Genomic DNA, 17,695 nt, shown 5'->3' on the forward strand with positions numbered 1-17,695 from the left:
GGCTGTAACTTCAAACGGCCGTATCTTTTGCTCCAGAACTCGAAATTCAACATATTATATATGTTTTTGGGGTAGAAAAAAAATTCCAATCCATCTGTGACCGCTACGCCGTGAGATCGATTCTTAAAAACGCAAAAAAAGGCCTTCCGCCAAAAGTTTTTTTTAGGGTTTTGAAAAAAAAAATTTACTTTCATTCTTATTCTATTTGGGATACTTAGTGTTGCATGACTAGGGCAAATTCTGGGTTTGTGCATCCATTAATTTCTGAAATAGATAGAGAGTTTCATAGGTTAATTAGAGCACGTAGAGCTTTTGTAATTGATCCTCATTCAAGTGATTCTGATTCTGACCTTGATTTTGATTCTGAATTTGTTGCAGTTTTTGATAACATGGCTGAGGAAGGACCGCGAGAAAGAACATTAAGGGAGCTGGCTGCACCTGATTTCACCTACGAAAGCTTGTGTATCCAGAATCCTGAGGATGTACCATGTGTACTCAAAACTGGACTAATCCATTTATTGCCTAAGTTTGGTGGTCTTGCAGGTGAAGATCCTCATATGCATATCAAGAAGTTTCGTACTGTCATATCCACCATGAAGCCTCCTGAAGTTGACAAAGATCATATCTGTTTGAAGGCTTTTCCTCATTCCCTTCAGGGAACTGCAAAGACTTGGTTGTATAACCTGCCTCCTTCATCCATTGCAAGATGGGACGACCTGAAAAGAAAGTTTCTTGAGAAGTTCTTCCCTGCCTCTAGGACAACTTCAATCAGAAAAGACATCTCAGGAATCAGGCAGCTACATGGAGAGACTCTACATGAATACTGGGAAAGATTCAAGACACTATGTGTGAGCTGCCCCCATCACCAGATTTCCGAACAGCTCCTAGTTCAGTATTTCTATGAGGGTTTGCTCAACATGGAAAGACATCTCATTGATGCTGCTTGTGGAGGTGCATTGAATGACATGACTCCTACTGAAGCCAGGCAGTTGTTTGAGAAGATGGCTGCTAATTCTCAGCAGTTTCACACAAGGAGTAATGATGCTGTTAAAACTGTTAATGAGATTGGGACAGATCCAAGGATGGACAAGCTTGAGAAGAGGATGGAAACCATTGCCAGCTTGGTTACTCAATTGGCCATGAACCAGAATAAACCTACACAACAGGCAAAGGTTTGTGGCATTTGCACTAAAGACCATAATACTGATGTTTGTCCTTCTCTGCAGGAACCTACAGATGAGAATCCTGAAGCATATGCTGCCAACATTTTCAATAATCGACCTCAGCAAAATTATGATCTGTCATCTAACAGATATAACCCTGGCTGGAGAAATCATCCAAATCTTAGATGGTCTGATCAGTCACAACCTGCCCAAGCACCGTTTCAGAATAATGCTAGACCATATGTTCCCCCTCCAATGCAACAACAGGCTAACAACTCTGCTGCACCGCAATCTAAAGAATCTTCATTGGAGGATATGTTGAAGCAGATGACAACCCAAAACATGCAGTTCCAACAAGACACCAGATCCTCTATTCAGAATCTGACCACCCAGATAGGACAGTGGCTACATCAATAAACCAGCTCCAGCTCCAGTCCCAGAATTCTGATAAGCTGCCCTCTCAGACGGTTGTCAATCCAAGAAATGTGAGTGCCATCACCTTACGGTCGGGGAAGCAAATTGATGCAGATCATGGACCCGAGCCCGAGCCTGAACCTGAAAAGGAGACAGAGACCACTGCCACAAGAACCTTCCAAGTACAACCACCTTCCATTCCTCTTCCATTCCCTCCAAAAGCTATGCCAAGCAAGAAGAAGGAAGAGGTAGATAAGGGAATCTTGGAGATATTCAAGAAAGTGGAGGTGAACATACCTCTACTTGATGCACTCAAGCAAATTCCAAGATATGCAAAGTTTCTGAAAGAATTATGCACTCAGAAAAGGAAGTTGAAGGGAAATGAAAGAGTTCGCATGGGGAGAAACGTTTCTGCAATCATAGGTAAAGCTGGTAAACCTGCTCCTGTTTCTGATGTTCCTGAAAAATGTGAGTATCCAGGTACGTTTTCTGTTCCTTGTGTCATAGGTGATACTAAATTTGAAAATGCCATGCTAGATCTAGGAGCTTCAATTAATGTGATGCCTATGTCTATTTTTAAATCACTTTCACTTGGACCTTTGAAACCTACGGGTGTTGTCATCCAATTAGCAAATAGGAGCACGGCACACCCTGCTGGTTGGGTAGAGGATGTTTTGGTTAGGGTTGGTGAACTTGTTTTCCCTGCTGATTTTTATGTGCTTGAAATGGAAAAAGGATCTTCCCGTAATACAGTTCCTATCATTTTGGGGAGACCATTTTTAAAGACAGCCCGAACCAAGATAGATGTGTATGCTGGAACATTGACTATGGAATTCGGTGATATTGTGGTTAGGATAAACATTTTTTATGCTATGAAACATCCACCTGAAGATTATTCTGTGTTTCATATTGATTTGCTTGATGAACTGCTTGATGAACATGAATATGATTTCCTACATGAATCTGATTTCCTACATGATTCTGATTATCCTTCCCTAACTGAGTCATACACTTGTCATACATGTACTGCTACAGAAATGTGTGATTCTTGCATTGATCAATTTTTGGACACTGTTGTTGTTGACTCAGATGTTAAGAAATCTGATTGCACTAACCCAGTTGTTGAAGTGCAGGCTGCAGAAACTGTATCTGCTAGTTTGGTTCCATCTGTTTTGCAGGCACCCGTATTGGAGCTTAAGCCCTTACCAGATAACCTCAAGTATGCTTACTTGGAGGATGATAAGAAACTCCCTGTCATTGTTTCCTCAACCCTTCATGAAAATCAAGAGGAAAAGTTGCTGCAAGTACTAAAGAAGCACAAGAAAGCTATTGGTTGGACCTTAGCTGAAATTCCTGGTATTAGTCCATCCATGTGCATGCATAGAATACTCTTGGAAGAAGGAGCGAAGCCAGTAAGACAACCACAAAGGAGACTTAACCCAGTGATACTTGATGTTGTGAAGAAGGAGATCACCAAGCTGCTACAAGCTGGAATTATATATCCGATCTCTGACAGCCCTTGGGTGAGCCCAGTTCAAGTGGTCCCTAAGAAGACAGGACTTACTGTAGTGAAGAATGAGAGAAACAAGCTTATCCCTACTCGAGTGCAAAACAGTTGGAGGCTCAATCAAGCAACTAGAAAGGATCACTTTCATTTGCCCTTCAAGGATCCTTCTCTTGTGGATGTTACCATGGACGATGTTTCCTTGGTTGTTTCCACCCTCCGCCCGCCATGAATCAGGGAGTTTTCTTTCTTCTTCTTTACTTTTATTGCACTTGTTCAATTCCATATTTGTTATGCTTCATTGGGACAATGTGTAGTTTAAGTGTGGGGGGGAGATTACCGTAGGTAGAATATTTAGTTTTTGAATAAATTAGGTTGATCCATGCTTCCTTTGAATTCTTAGGTCTTGTTTAGATTATGGGCATTTTCTTTCTTTGAACTGAGTCATGATATCTTGTGATGTGAATCCATGCGTTCTTGTTGTCATCAAGTTACTTTTGAAAATTGAGGGGTTGAAACAATTATGATAGACTTAATTCCCCTATGAGAGTTTTTGAGCCTTAACTGTAGGTGGTCAACTGTATGCCATCTCTAATCTTTTTCTTGTGTGATTGCACTCTTGATTACTTGCACTCTAGAACTTGACTTGACGCTTGTTTCTACTTGATATTCACATGCACATATTGAGGTGATTTTAGGCATTTTCTTCTTTTAATTAATAAGCCACTAGCCATATAAGCTTACCTTGAATGAATTATCCTTTGATAGCCACTTTGAGCCTTTTTACCCTTCTTTTCTTTAGCTCATTACAAGCTTATAAGTGAAAAACTATGATTGACCTAATCTTAGGGAATTTTGGAGCTTTGGAATTGTTTTGGGAGTAAGTACTAAGTGGGTAAGGGTGCATTGTTCTTTAATTCTTCCAATTCTCGGTTATGCTTAGTTGGTTGTTGTAAATAGTATGGTGGTGCTGTTTTTCTTAGTAGTTTTGAACTTCAGTTAAAAAAAACGAAAAAAAAAAGAAAAAAAAAAGAAAAGGAAAAAAAGAGAAGGCCAAGAGCAAAAAAATGAATGAAAGGATGAAAGATGAAAAGTTGAAGTGTGGAATTGGAGGAAGAATTGCAAATCTTATGCTTTGAAATTGGGTTGATCTTGACTTACTTATTCCCCACTGCTCCTCTATTTCCTAAGGTTTTAGCTACTTATCCCATATTTTATCCTACCTTGTCCTTGGCCACATTACAACCTTTAAAATTCCTTTTTGATCTTTATGTGCATGTGTTTTTGATTGTTGATGTTAGCGTCTTGTTAAGCCTATGGTAGTGTTTGTTCTCATGAAGTGCCTTGAGCGTAAACACAAACCTTAAACACTTGAGTGTAAACACTTTGAGAGCATAACTTGTGAGGTTCTATCATCTTTGTTCTCACCTCTTGGTTTGATTGGTTACTTTACATGCTTGGATGTTTGGATGATATTCATGGATTTCTTGTCTCTTTGATTCTTCACTTGATTTTGCCCATTTCTCTACATTTCCTAGGATTCATTGTTAAGTATGTGATCTTTTAGGTTATTGCATGATTCACTTCCAGTTACAAATTGGTTTTCATGTTCTTAATTCTTCATTTTGCCCAGGAGTGCAAAAGGCTAAGTGTGGGGGTATTTGATGAGCAATATTTTACCCATTTTATATAGCCTTAATTTGTCATTATTAATGATTATTCGTAATTAATGGACCTTGCTTGACAGAGATTTCTATTATTTGGTCTAATTACGTTTATTCTTATTTTCAGGTTTTATTTGACATCAAGGGCATTTTGGAGATTTGCGGAATGAAGATTTGATTGTGCTGGAGTGAAGATTGTATTTTAGGAAATATTAGGATTTAATTTCGGAATAAATTAAGTTTGATATCTTTCAGATTCAAAATCTTTCAGATTCAAACTTATTTAGGTTGTTATTTTAAAACTCTATCTTTAGGATTTATTAGGATTTACTGTTATCTTTTAGGATTTGATTAGGATTTGTGATCTCAACTCCTATTTAAGGATTTGTGCTGAGAGAAACAATGACCTTTTGCCTTCTACATTATTATTATATGCAATTTCGAATTTCAGTAATTATTAGAGTTCTGCTAGGGTTTATGCTTTTAATCCCTATTCTCTTCTCCAATATAATTGTTGAATTCGCCCGATCCATGGAAGGATAATTCCTTTCGAACGAATTCCTTTGCAAAGTATATCGCGCTCTTGAGGTATAGTGCTTAATAGACTTCGCATGATTAGTTTTCTTCATCTCTACTTCTGGCTTAGGTTTGCTTAATTCCTTAGGTTCACGAATTAGAAGATGATGTATGTTCGCTTAGTTCATATTAGGGCGTAAAGGATTCTTAATCGCTTAGTTTAGGAATCTGTGAATTAGTTATCGCTTAGTTAATTAATTCTCACGAACTAGGAAACTAATAACAAGAATTGATCTTTAGATACCCGTGATTGAGCAGCGATATACTGAACAAAGGGATTCGTCCGTCTTTAATTGATCATATTAATCTCTGTTTACTTTCTGCTAATCTTTTGAACTGAATCACAAACCCCCCCCCCCAGTGTGTGTGCGTTCTTAATACTGAGTCTTTGTTGAAACGATAATCCTTGGGAAACGACCTAGGAGTCACTTCCTAGTTACTACAGTTTTCTAAATTAATTATTTGTATCGGGTACGGCCTCGATCAGTCACCTACGTTCTTGCTCCTCTTTCGCTGTTGCTCGCCGTCGCTCGCCGTCGCTCGTGCGTTGTGCAGGTCCTGTTTCGCCGTTGTTCGCCGTCGCTAGCTCACCGTTCACCTCACTCTCATTCTCTCTCAGTTTCGCCGTTGTTCCGCAGTCGCTCGTCGTCGCTCGTGCAGCTCTGTGGTCCACTTTGATTCCTTGCGTTAAGGTGCGTTGCTTTCTTGTTCTTTGTTTCATGGATTGGAGCATATTGTTTAATATGGGTTTTGAAGTTTGCAGTGTTCATAACATACTGTTGGTTTTTTCTTCAATCTATGAATGAATGAATCTAACTGGTTACAAATCCTTTGAAAGCTTGATTGGTTGAGTGCTTGTTGTTGAAACTTGATTTGATGTGGATTGGGATTATTAGCGTCGTTTAGGTTTTGGTTGATTGAGAGAGTTTAATGTTGGACCTTAGCTGAAAAGGAAAAATTTCAAGCAACCGGGTTAGCCATGAAATTGATGATTTCACTGATACTGGTCTGACTTGTTTACTGATTATGGTTGCTACAAATTTTGCTGCAGGAACAAGGGGATACTGTTTGTAGCTATTGACCATAATAGGCCTCTTTCAGACCAAGGTCCTTTTGATATAGTGTTGAATAAGGTAATAAGGTTATAGTTTTACCTGCCCTGAATTTTTTTCATTTTTCTTCTAGTATAAACATTAGTCTATAGCTTCTTGTTCACACTGAAAATAGTTCAATGTCTTGTGCTTAACATTTGAAGTTTAATATCTCATGTTTAAATGATTGATTGGTTCTGTTCAACTTTGATAGTCTCTCATTATAAAGACTAAAGGAACATAAAGAACAAAGGGTATTTATAGTCTTTTTCTGCTGAAAATTCTGTTGTCTCCAATTATTGTTGCTGTTTGTGAGAGCTCAAGAGTATTGATAGTCTTTTTCTTTTGGCTTTAAATTGAGAATAAGTTAAAGCCATCATAGTATTGATAGTCTTGTTTCTTTGCTTTTGTTTTTATCTTACCTTTCTTTTGCTGGCAGTGTTGTGTCATTTGTTTTCTAGTTTAGATAGTCTTTTTCTTTTGGCTTTGTGATGCCTTCTTATAGCGACTCCCTTTGCTTTTGTTTTTATCTTACCTTTCTTTTGATACTTTGCAGAAGCTTGGCACCTGTTGTGGAAAGGTACTTAGCTTGAGTTGAAAAAACAATAGCAGCTGAGTTGAAAGGTACTTTGCAGAAGCTTACCTATCTAATATTCACTTTAAAACTATTTTAGGTTGTCTTTGAGCATGTCTTGAACATTGAAGTGTGATATTTTTCTGGTTGGATGGAGTAAATATTTTCAATGTAAGAGAGGTGTGTGATCAGAGCTCAAGGGTAGTTGTTTTCTGGGAATTCTTTTCCATGATATATTGTATTCTGTTAGAGTATGCAATATACTTAGTCATTACAAGCTGATAATTTATGATGTGAATAGACTCTTAGTGGGTTAGTTTCTGTACTCAGGCTCTAACTAATTCTATTTCTGTTAAAGAGCTCAACTTGTACAGGGATTTATATACCCTCATTCAAACAACTTATAGATAGGTAGTTCCTTACTGTCCTATATGACAGAACCTTTAATTACAGTGAAGAAAATGATAGTGGTTAGATTCAGTGATTAATTTTCCATTATTGTGTCACTAGATTGTCTTAGCCTGTAACATTCCTGATATTGTGTCACTGTGTTAGTTTTCCAGATATTAGTTGGCTCTTGTGCTAACCTTTTCTTCTCATTTTCATGAACCTTGCCTCTTCATTCAAGCATCTTCTTAAAGTGATTCTTAGAAGTGATTATGATGCTTTCTATATAAGAATCAATTAGATTTCTGATTCAGGAGTGATTTAATTTCACTTATTGTGGGTGGCATGACAGGATTTCTGGTGAGAACAAGCATTATGGGATACCAACCAATCCTCTGTTGTCGTCTTGCATTCCTGGAGGTTCTTCAAGTGGTTCAGCTCTAGCGGTTGCTGCTGGCCTAGTTGACTTTGCTATTGGTGAGTTTACTTGGTTACCACTTTCATGTTCCATCATTCATTTCAAAAATGCTAATCTGTCCATTTATTTATTGCTTTTCCATTTATTTATTGCCTTTCCATGTTTTTGTTATTTATCAGACGTCTCAGATTTACACCTTCCTCTTCACGAATTCGGCGAACTCTTCCAGCCACTCTAGCTCCGGCAAACTATTCCGGCCATTGCAAAACTCTTCCATCTTGCTGAAAGTTTGTTTTCACTTTAAAACTATTTTCTAAAATTGGCTCTGAATTCGTGATTTGTTTTTAGCTTATTTAATTTGAGTGCTTGTTCATGTTCGATTTTTTACAATTAATTTTTAGGTTGTCTTTAGCTTATCATTTGAAAAATGTTGATGAGTTTGGTTCTAGGGTCACAATTCTTTAATTTAGTATGTGATAATTTGCAGAACGTAGTTATGGATCGTAGTTGGATGAGAGCTAATCGATTAAGTGATGAGTTTGATAATGGAGTGGTTGAATTTCTAGAATTTGCTGAAAAGAATCTTCCGAACAATAAGGGAGTTTTTCCATGTCCTTGTGTTTCTTGTGGGAACCGGGACCCAAAACTTACTAAGGATGAAATAAGGGACCATCTAGCTTGGAGAGGGATTTGTCAAAATTATACACAATGGATATGGCATGGTGAAGTAGTAATGCCAAGTGTATCACAAAGAGAGAAAGTATGTGTAGATATGGATGATCGGCTGGAAGACATGATACATGATATTGGAGAAGAATCATTTAAGAGAGCGCATGTGTATGATACTTTATGTAAAGACAAGGAAGAACCTTTGTACCCGGGATGCACAAACTTTACACGGTTGTCAGCTGTGTTAAGATTGTTTAATTTGAAGACGAAAAATGGATGGAGTGATAAAAGTTTCACTGATTTGCTTGGATTGTTGAAAGAAATGCTTCCAGAAGGTAACACAATGCCGAATCGTCATTATGAAGCCAAGAAAGTATTGTGTCCGATGGGGATGGAGTATGAAAAAATACATGCATGCCCTAATGATTGCATCTTATACAGAAAAGAGTTTGAAAACTATGATCATTGTCCGAAGTGCAAGGCGTCACGCTACAAAAAGAAAGATGGTGATTCCAGTGATGATGTGAGCACAAAGGGTCCTCCTGCAAAAGTGTTATGGTACCTACCAATAATTTCAAGGTTCAAGAGATTGTTCTCTAATGCAAATGACGCAAAGAACCTTAGATGGCATGCAGAAGAGAGAAATGAAGATGGAAAAATTCGCCATGTAGCTGATTCTTTGCAATGGAAGAAAATTGATCTGAAGTTTCAAAGTTTTGGCAAAGAGTCGAGAAACCTTAGACTTGGACTTGCTACCGATGGAATGAATCCGTATGGTAGTCTAAGTTGTAACCATAGTTCATGGCCTGTTCTCTTGATAATTTACAACCTATCTCCTTTGCTGTGCATGAAGCGTAAATATATGATGTTATCTATAATGATTCCGGGCCCAAAACAACCAGGAAACAACATAGATGTTTATCTAAGTCCATTGATTGATGATTTAAGATTGTTGTGGGAGCAAGGAGTTGATGTTCTTGATGCGTATTCTGGTGAACATTTCAATATGCGTGCCATGTTGTTTTGCACCATCAACGACTTTCCGGCATACGGTAATTTGTCTGGTTACAGCGTTAAAGGGCATAAAGTGTGTCCTATATGTGAGAAAGATACAAGTTACCATCAGCTTATCATGGAAGGAAGACCGTTTATCTTGGGCATCGGAAATTTTTAGACCGTCATCATCCATATCGTAAATTGAAGATAGCTTTCAACGGAAAATCAGAGTATGGTGTTGCGCCAAAACCCTTGACTGGAGAGGAAGTTTATCAACGACAACAACATGTGAAGGTTATCATTGGAAAGAAACAAAAGAAGCCTGCTGAAAAAAATGTATGGAAAAAGAGGTCGGTGTTCTTTGATCTTCCATATTGGACAAGTGTTGATGTAAGACATTGTATTGATTTGATGCATGTAGAGAAAAATGTTTGTGAAAGAGACAAGAACTAGACGCATCAGGAGAATTAGATCGTATTCCATCTCCACCGTCACGTCATGACAAATGGAAGAGAGCAAGACAAAGGCGAGGAGGGGAATACACATCAGAGGCTACCCGAGTTGTTGCTGAGAAAATTGTAAGTGAAATACTTTTTCCATGATTACTTTCTCATTATGGTTGTATGTGTTTCTTGTATGCGACATCCTTCTTTAGCACTAATGAAATATTAAATTTATGTGCAAATGTAGGATTCACTGGCTGAAGAGACTGAACAAGGAACCTTTGTTTCACAAGGACGTGACGATATCTTGACAAAGGCAATTGGAGCATCCGAGCATGGTGGCCGTGTTCGTGGTGTTGGAAGGTTTGCTAATCTAAGCAACTACTTCGGAAGGTCTTCACGTCCAACACAGTCCATAGATGTTAAGGAGATTGAAGCACAACTTGAGGCGAAACTTGAACAAAAACTTGCAGCAAAGATTAAAGCAGAATGTAAAGAAGAGTTTGAACAACAGTTGATCATGGCGAGTGAGAAGATGCAACAATCTTTTATGGAGACGCTTAAGACTATGGGTTTATCTGAAATCTCCCCAACAAACCAACAAGGAGAACAAAATGTTCTTCTGCATGGAAGCACAAAAGATTCTTGCACCGCTGCACAAGAAAATCACAAGGAGGACTCGACCACTGACAATGTTCAGAGAGTGTTATTCATGTTTTTGAAACAGCAACAACATATATGTTTACCATTACAACATGATCTTGCTGTAAAAAACTTTTGGATTTCACCAAAGTGTATCAGAGAGTTGTTGGTGGGTGATGCTTGGCTTGACATCTCTATTCTACAAGTTTGGTGCACGTAAGTAGACTTCCATTTTTACTATTATTTTTCATGATTGTCATATTCAATATTAATTTCAAATTTAATCAGGTATATCCATCGTCTATGTGAGGAAAGTAACAAATCAGGTGTGTTTGGAATTCTGGACCCAGTAATCTTCAGTTATCCAGATTCCACAAAGTCTAAAAAGAAAGTTCTAACATACATACAAGAAAAGTTGCGTGATTTGGACAAAGTGTGTTACTTAGCACCATATCTTGTAACGTAAGTATATGTAAATTTGTATTTTCTCTTATTTATTTTTATCCATAACTCCGTCTTACTAATTAACACACTAATTGTTATTCCACGTGTACAGAGGGCATTGGCAATTAATAATTATTTGTCCTAAAGACAATACTTTAGTTCTCCTTTGTTCATTACACAATGATCTTCATTCACAAATGAAGAATATTGTTACACAATAAGTGTATATTTTATGTCGCTTTTGTTATATATTATTATGTCCTTTTACACTAAAATGTATAACTTACTTCGATGATTTTTTTTATATAGAGCTATGACGGTTTATCAATTGGCTGAGGGTAATAAAAAAAGGACTCAATGGCTTCGTCCCAAAGTAAGTGTAGTGTAGATTATGGTTGCGTCTTGATGTTGTTGTTTATACTACTTAACACTGGCTGTAATATGTACTGTTTTGATATATATTCAGTGTATAAAAATCTATTCATTTGTAGGCAAGGTTGCAGCCTAATGGGAATGATTGCGGATATTATGTGATGAAGAATATGGTTGACATTGTCTCTGCTAGTATTACTAAGTCTTGGATGGAGGTATTACAAATGTTTGTCTCTCTATTTGTCTCATTGTTTGAGTTTTAATCAAAATGTCACAAAATAGGTATTTTAACCTATTCTACAAATTGTAGGTATTCAATGATCCAACGACATTAACAGAACAAGAGTTGTATGATTTGCGAAACAGTTGGGCAACTTGCTTTCTTGACTTGTATAAACCTTAGAATTTATTTGGTATGTATTTAAAGTTTGTGCCTAAACAGTCTGAATTAAAGTTTGGGCAACTTGTTTTTTACATTATAACATGGATTGTTGATCTTTGTATTTATTGCATCTGTTTATAGGGTTCAAAGTTGCTCACCTCCGCTGCTCTCCTAATTTATGCTTATGGTGCTGGTGGCTTTCCTGCTTGGGGCATTAATTTGCTGAACTGTTGCTGTTTTGCTGAATTGTTGTTGTTTAACTATTTTGTCCTAATTTCATGAGCAGTTGTTGTTTAACTACATTTAAGAACTAGAATTGCTGAATTGTTCTAGTTCTTTTAGGCTATTATGTTTTCTTTTTTGCTGGGACCTTGGATGTTTAACTCACTTGAGAGAGTGTGTTCTCAAGATCTCTTTTTATTTTAATAAATTTTCATTAAAAAAATATGTATATTCAGGTCAAATTCGTGTGAAAAAAAAAAGAAAAAAAAAATGGTTGAGCATTCACATCGGTTTTCAATCTAACCGATGTGAGAAGTATACTTTTCACATCGGTTTTTTGTCTAACCGATGTGAAAAGTATACACATTTCACATCGGTTTTTTGTCTAACTGATGTGAAAAGTATACATTTCACATCGGTTGGCTGACAGAATCGATGTGAAAAGTGTACATTTCACATTAGTTGGCTGACTTAACCGATGTGAAAAGTGTACATTTCACATCAGTTGGTTGACTTAACCGATGTGAAAGGTATACCACATCAACATTGTTTACATCGGATAAAAACCGATGTTAAAACTCAAAAATACCCGATGTGAAAACTAGTTTTTCTATTCCCCACAAGCCAAAGGAAGAATCGGACCTTCTCTAGGGAGTCGAGGGCCAAATAAACCTCCATAACTTGTCGGTAACATGATCATTCTTGTTCCAGAAAGTTAGCTCAAGTAGTAAGAGCTAGGGAACATATATAAGAGATTGGGAGGGTGAAGAGTCCAGGGTTCGAACCCTGAAGAGGGCTAATTTACTAACATTTCTAACAACTAACATTAGTCTATAAAAAAATATTATCCTCAATAAGAAGTGCATATAAGAAGAATATGTGCTATACTGCCCATCATTTGCACTCTTTCAATTGAAATAATCTTCCTCTGAAGGCGCAATATGTGCATAAGAATAATATGTGTTATATTTCCCATCATTTTGTATGCAGTTTTGTAAGGTAGAATTGTGTACAACATATCCAAATTTCATATATATATATTCAGAAAATTCAGAGAAAAGAGATGAACTGAATAGAAAAATCTATTGAATGAATAAAAATTTCATACAAAATAGCTTTAGAGTCTATTTATACTATCTAGAAGAAGGTGTATCATAACTATGCTATGACCTTGCTACACAATATAGTAATCCCTAGTTTGTTAGTAATAGCTGCCTCCAAAACTGTTTTATGCTGAGTTGGCACTGCTGAGTTGTCCAGTAGCTGTAATTGCATTGCTAGTAGATGCTTCTGATTGTTTATTCAATAGCCTCCCACAAGCTGGAGCATGATAGATGTCTAGCATGCTAAGCTTGCCCAATAAGAAATTAAAAGGATCTACTGATAGTGCCTTTGTAAAGAAATCTGCTACTTGAAATTTAGAAGGCACAGGTAATAATCTCATCAACCCAGCTTCAGATTTCTCTCTAACAATATGGCAATCAATTTCTAAGTGTTTGGTTCTTTCATGAAAAACTGGATTAGCTGCAATGTGAAGAGCACTTTGATTATCACAATATATGACTGAAGGCTTAACTAGTTCAATCTGTAAATCCTTGAGCAGATAAGTAAGCCATTGCAATTCACAGGTAGCTGAAGCTAGAGCCCTGTATTCTGCTTCTGAAGATGACTTTGACACTGTTTGTTGCTTTTTTGATCTTCAACAAATAAGTGACTCACCAACAAAAAAGCAATATCCAGTCACTGATCTCCTTGTATCTACACAACCTCCCCAATCTGCATCGCTAAAACCAATTAATTGTACTGCTGAGTTTCTTGGAAAGAACAACCCTTTGCCTGGACTCCCTTTTAGGTATTTCAAAACTCTGTGAGCTGCATTGTAATGTGCTAAGGTTGGTTTTGAAAGGAACTGACTCAGCTGTTGGACTGCATAGGTAATATCTGGTCTGGTTGTGGTGAGATAAAGCAACCTCCCAATAAGTCTTCTATATGAGGAAACATCCTCATAGGATTGTCCCCCATCTTGAGACAACCTGAGGGATGGATCAAGAGGTGTATTGACTGGTTTGCTGCCCAGAACTCCTGAATCTTGTAACAGGTCTAAGCAATACTTTCTCTGACATAAGGAGATTCCCTTAGCAGAATGAGCTACTTCTAAGCCAAGAAAACATTTCAAGATGCCTAAATCTTTGATCTTGAAGGCAGTATCAAGTGCTGTTTTGATTTCTGCAAATTCTTCCAAGGAATTCCCAGCCAAAATGATATCATCCACATATATGAGTAAGACAGTGAAGCACTCACCCTTGTTTTTGGTGAACAAAGAGTGATCAGAATGAGCTTGTGTATAGCCACAAGCAACTAATAAGCTAGTCAACTTAGCATACCACTGCCTACTAGCCTGTTTAAGCCCATATAAAGATTTGTGAAGCTTGCAAACCTATCTAGAATCAGTACAAAATACTCCCTCTGGTACCTTCATGTACACATCCTCATTTAAATCCCCATGAAGAAAAGCATTGTTTACATCTAATTGATGCAAATGCCAATTGTATACAGATGCAAGGGCTAAAACCATTCGTACTGTGGTAAGCTTAGCAACTGGTGAAAATGTATCAAAATAATCTAACCCTTCAATCTGATTATAACCTTTAGCTACTAAACGGGCTTTATACCTCTCTATTGTGCCATCTGCTTTCCTTTTGATCTTGTAAACCCATTTATTACCTATAGGAATTACATGAGGTGGCAAAGATACTAAGCTCCATGTGCCATTAGCCTCTAATGCAGAAATTTCTAAATTCATGGCATCTACCCAGCATTTATGTTTGGATGCTTCAGCATAAGTGTGTGGTTCAGGTTCAAGAGACATGGCCATAACATATTTATGATGAGGAATAGACAAATTGGAAAAAGACATATAGGTAGAGATAGGATATTTACTACCTGAAGATGTTGGCCCAGCTTCACAAGAGGAGGAGTGACAAATATAATTTTTGAGATGTGACGGTTGATGCTTAGCTCTTGTGGATCTCCTTATCTGATCAGAAGAGTCAGATGCAGACTGAACAACTGCAGAAGGTGTCTTCTCTGATGGAGGAATCTTTGTTGGAGTGGTGAATGCATCTAAGGAATCAGATGAAATCTCAACACTAGCACTCTCTGGTGTCATAACAGTCCAGGACAAGGCTTCTGATTGCTGATAAGGAAGGATATGATCATAGAACACCACATTTCTGGAGACACTCAAGGATCTACTTAATAAGTCAAGCACCACATAGCCCTTAGTGCCTGATCTATAACCCATGAAAACACATTTTCGAGCTCGTGGATCCAGTTTCTGCCTAGCATTGTGCAATGTTGACACATAACACAAAGAGCCAAAAACCTTTAGATCTGTTAAATCTGGTGGTTTGTGGTACAAAAGTTCATAAGGAGACTTATTTTGTAGAACCACAGTTGGCACCCTATTAATTAAGAAAACTGCATGTTGAACTGCATAATTCCAGTAATGTTTTGGCAATTTAGACTGAAATAACAATGCCCTTCCTACATTTAAAATGTCCTGGTGTTTTCTCTCAACTCTCCCATTTTGTTGGGGACACTCAACACATGAAGTTTCATGAATGATACCACTAGAATCCTAAAAACTTTGGAGAGTAAACTCAGGACCATTATCTGTCCTAATAGTTTTCACCATAGCACCAAATTGAGTCTTAGCATAAGTTACAAAATCCTGAACTTTGGAAGGCACTTCTGATTTTTGTTTTAGCATAATAATCCACAAAAATCTGGTGTGATCATCTACAACAGTTAAAAAATATTTATGGCTATGAACTGTTGTTGTTGAAAAAGGACCCCAGATATCGAAATAAAGCAGATCAAAAGGTTTCACAGCTTTATTCAAACTTAGAGAATATGACAACTTCTTTTGTCTTGCCATATGGCATACATCACATACTAAAGTCATATCTAGCAACCTATCCTTAGACAAGTGCCCTAATCTAAAATGCCAAATGACTGAACTAGGTATTACTGTAGAAGTAGCTGTGGTAATTGTATTTATCCTTGAGTCTGCTTGTACCTTTAGATCTTGTGACACCAAGTCTGCTTGTACCTTCAGATCTTGTGACTGCCTCTGTGACTGATCTTGATTCATTTACTACTTGTCCTGAATTTCCTGAACCTGATTGCCTCTCTTGTTGGATTACCACAGAGAAAACTTCATTCAATGTTGGTAAGGGTTTCATTAACAAGATCTGTGAACGAACAGTAGCAAACTCTTCATTCAGCCCAGTCAAAAACCTAATTATATAGTCTTGATCCTTATATGACCTAGCATGACCCTGGCATGGACATCTAGCATTGCAAATACACACTGGCAGTGGTCTAAAACCATCGATTTCTTCCCATAGAGTCTTCAATTCAGTGAAGAAATCAGTAACAGTTGAAGATCCTTGCCTCAAATTATAAATTTCACTTTGCAATTCCGAGATTCTAATCAAATCTACTTGTGAGAAACGTTCTTTCAATTCATTCCAAACATCAATCACATTCTCAATGTAAACTAAATTTTGTGCAATTGAAGATGTAACAGAATTCATAATCCAAGTATGAACTAGATTATTGCACCTGTCCCAAGCGTAAAAGAGGATGATCCGCATCTGGAACTGGAATACTTCCATCGACGAACCGAAACTTGTTTTTGGAGCTCAACGCCCTTCGCATCGAACGCATCCATGTCTGGTAATTTGAACTCGTCAGCTTTGGTGTGACAGAAACCGTAGAAGGTCCATCTCCTGGATGAACGTAATATGGACTCAGAGGATCAAGTGAAGGATCAAGGACTCCATTGTTGACACCTGAAGATTCAGCGTGTGCGTTGTTTGCCTTCTTCGCCATGTAAATAATCGAACCAGTAGATTGAACCAGAAATCAACTCAGAGAGAAGCCAATCACGAAACAGAAAGAACAATACCTCAACAGGATCAAGAAACAGAAAGCAAGAAATTGAGAAATTTCACCAATTGACCAACACGAACACAAATCAACACATCACCGATCAGAATCGTACAACCACGTTCTTCATGCTTTCGATTGAAACCCTAAACAAACCCTAAACAAGGAAGAATGATGTAGCGGAAGATATAAGAGCTCTTGATACCATCAGAAAATTCAGAGAAAAGAGATGAACTGAATAGAAAAATCTATTGAATGAAGAAAAAGTTCATACAAAATAGCTTTAGAGTCTATTTATACTATCTAGAAGAAGGTGTATCATAACTATGCTATGACCTTGCTACACAATATAGTAATCCCTAGTTTGTTAGTAATAGCTGCCTCCAAAACTGTTTTATGCTGAGTTGGCACTGCTGAGTTGTCCAGTAGCTGTAATTGCATTGCTAGTAGATGCTTCTGATTGTTTATTCAATATATATATATATATATATATATATCATTAGAACATAGATCATCAACTGGAAGAGAAACATTAGAAAATCTAACTAACAGTACCCAGTTTTACAATTTCTCAATCCCCAGTCAGTTATCATACCAAAAGGGAGAGGTATATATATCCCCAACTAAACGTATAGTCATGACTCATGAGCAAGACTCATTTATCTTTCATAATCCTTTTCCATTATAGTCACCTACTTTATAAGAACTTGCGAGAATCTAGAATCTGGTGTGTTGTTATGGAATTTGTCTTATAAAGAAGCGAGAATGATTATTGTAT

At 37.3% G+C, this 17,695-nt stretch overlaps 2 pseudogenes; both read left to right on the forward strand.

The window, feature by feature from the left end:
* Positions 1-224: 224 nt before the first annotated feature.
* Positions 225-3,313, forward strand: LOC130736891 (uncharacterized; annotated as a pseudogene).
* Positions 3,314-8,287: 4,974 nt separating this feature from the next.
* On the forward strand, positions 8,288-8,737 carry LOC130735569 (uncharacterized; annotated as a pseudogene).
* The last annotated feature ends 8,958 nt before the right edge of the window (positions 8,738-17,695 follow it).

This window comes from Lotus japonicus, chromosome 2 (genome assembly GCF_012489685.1).
Source record: "Lotus japonicus ecotype B-129 chromosome 2, LjGifu_v1.2".
Lineage (NCBI taxonomy): Eukaryota > Viridiplantae > Streptophyta > Magnoliopsida > Fabales > Fabaceae > Lotus > Lotus japonicus.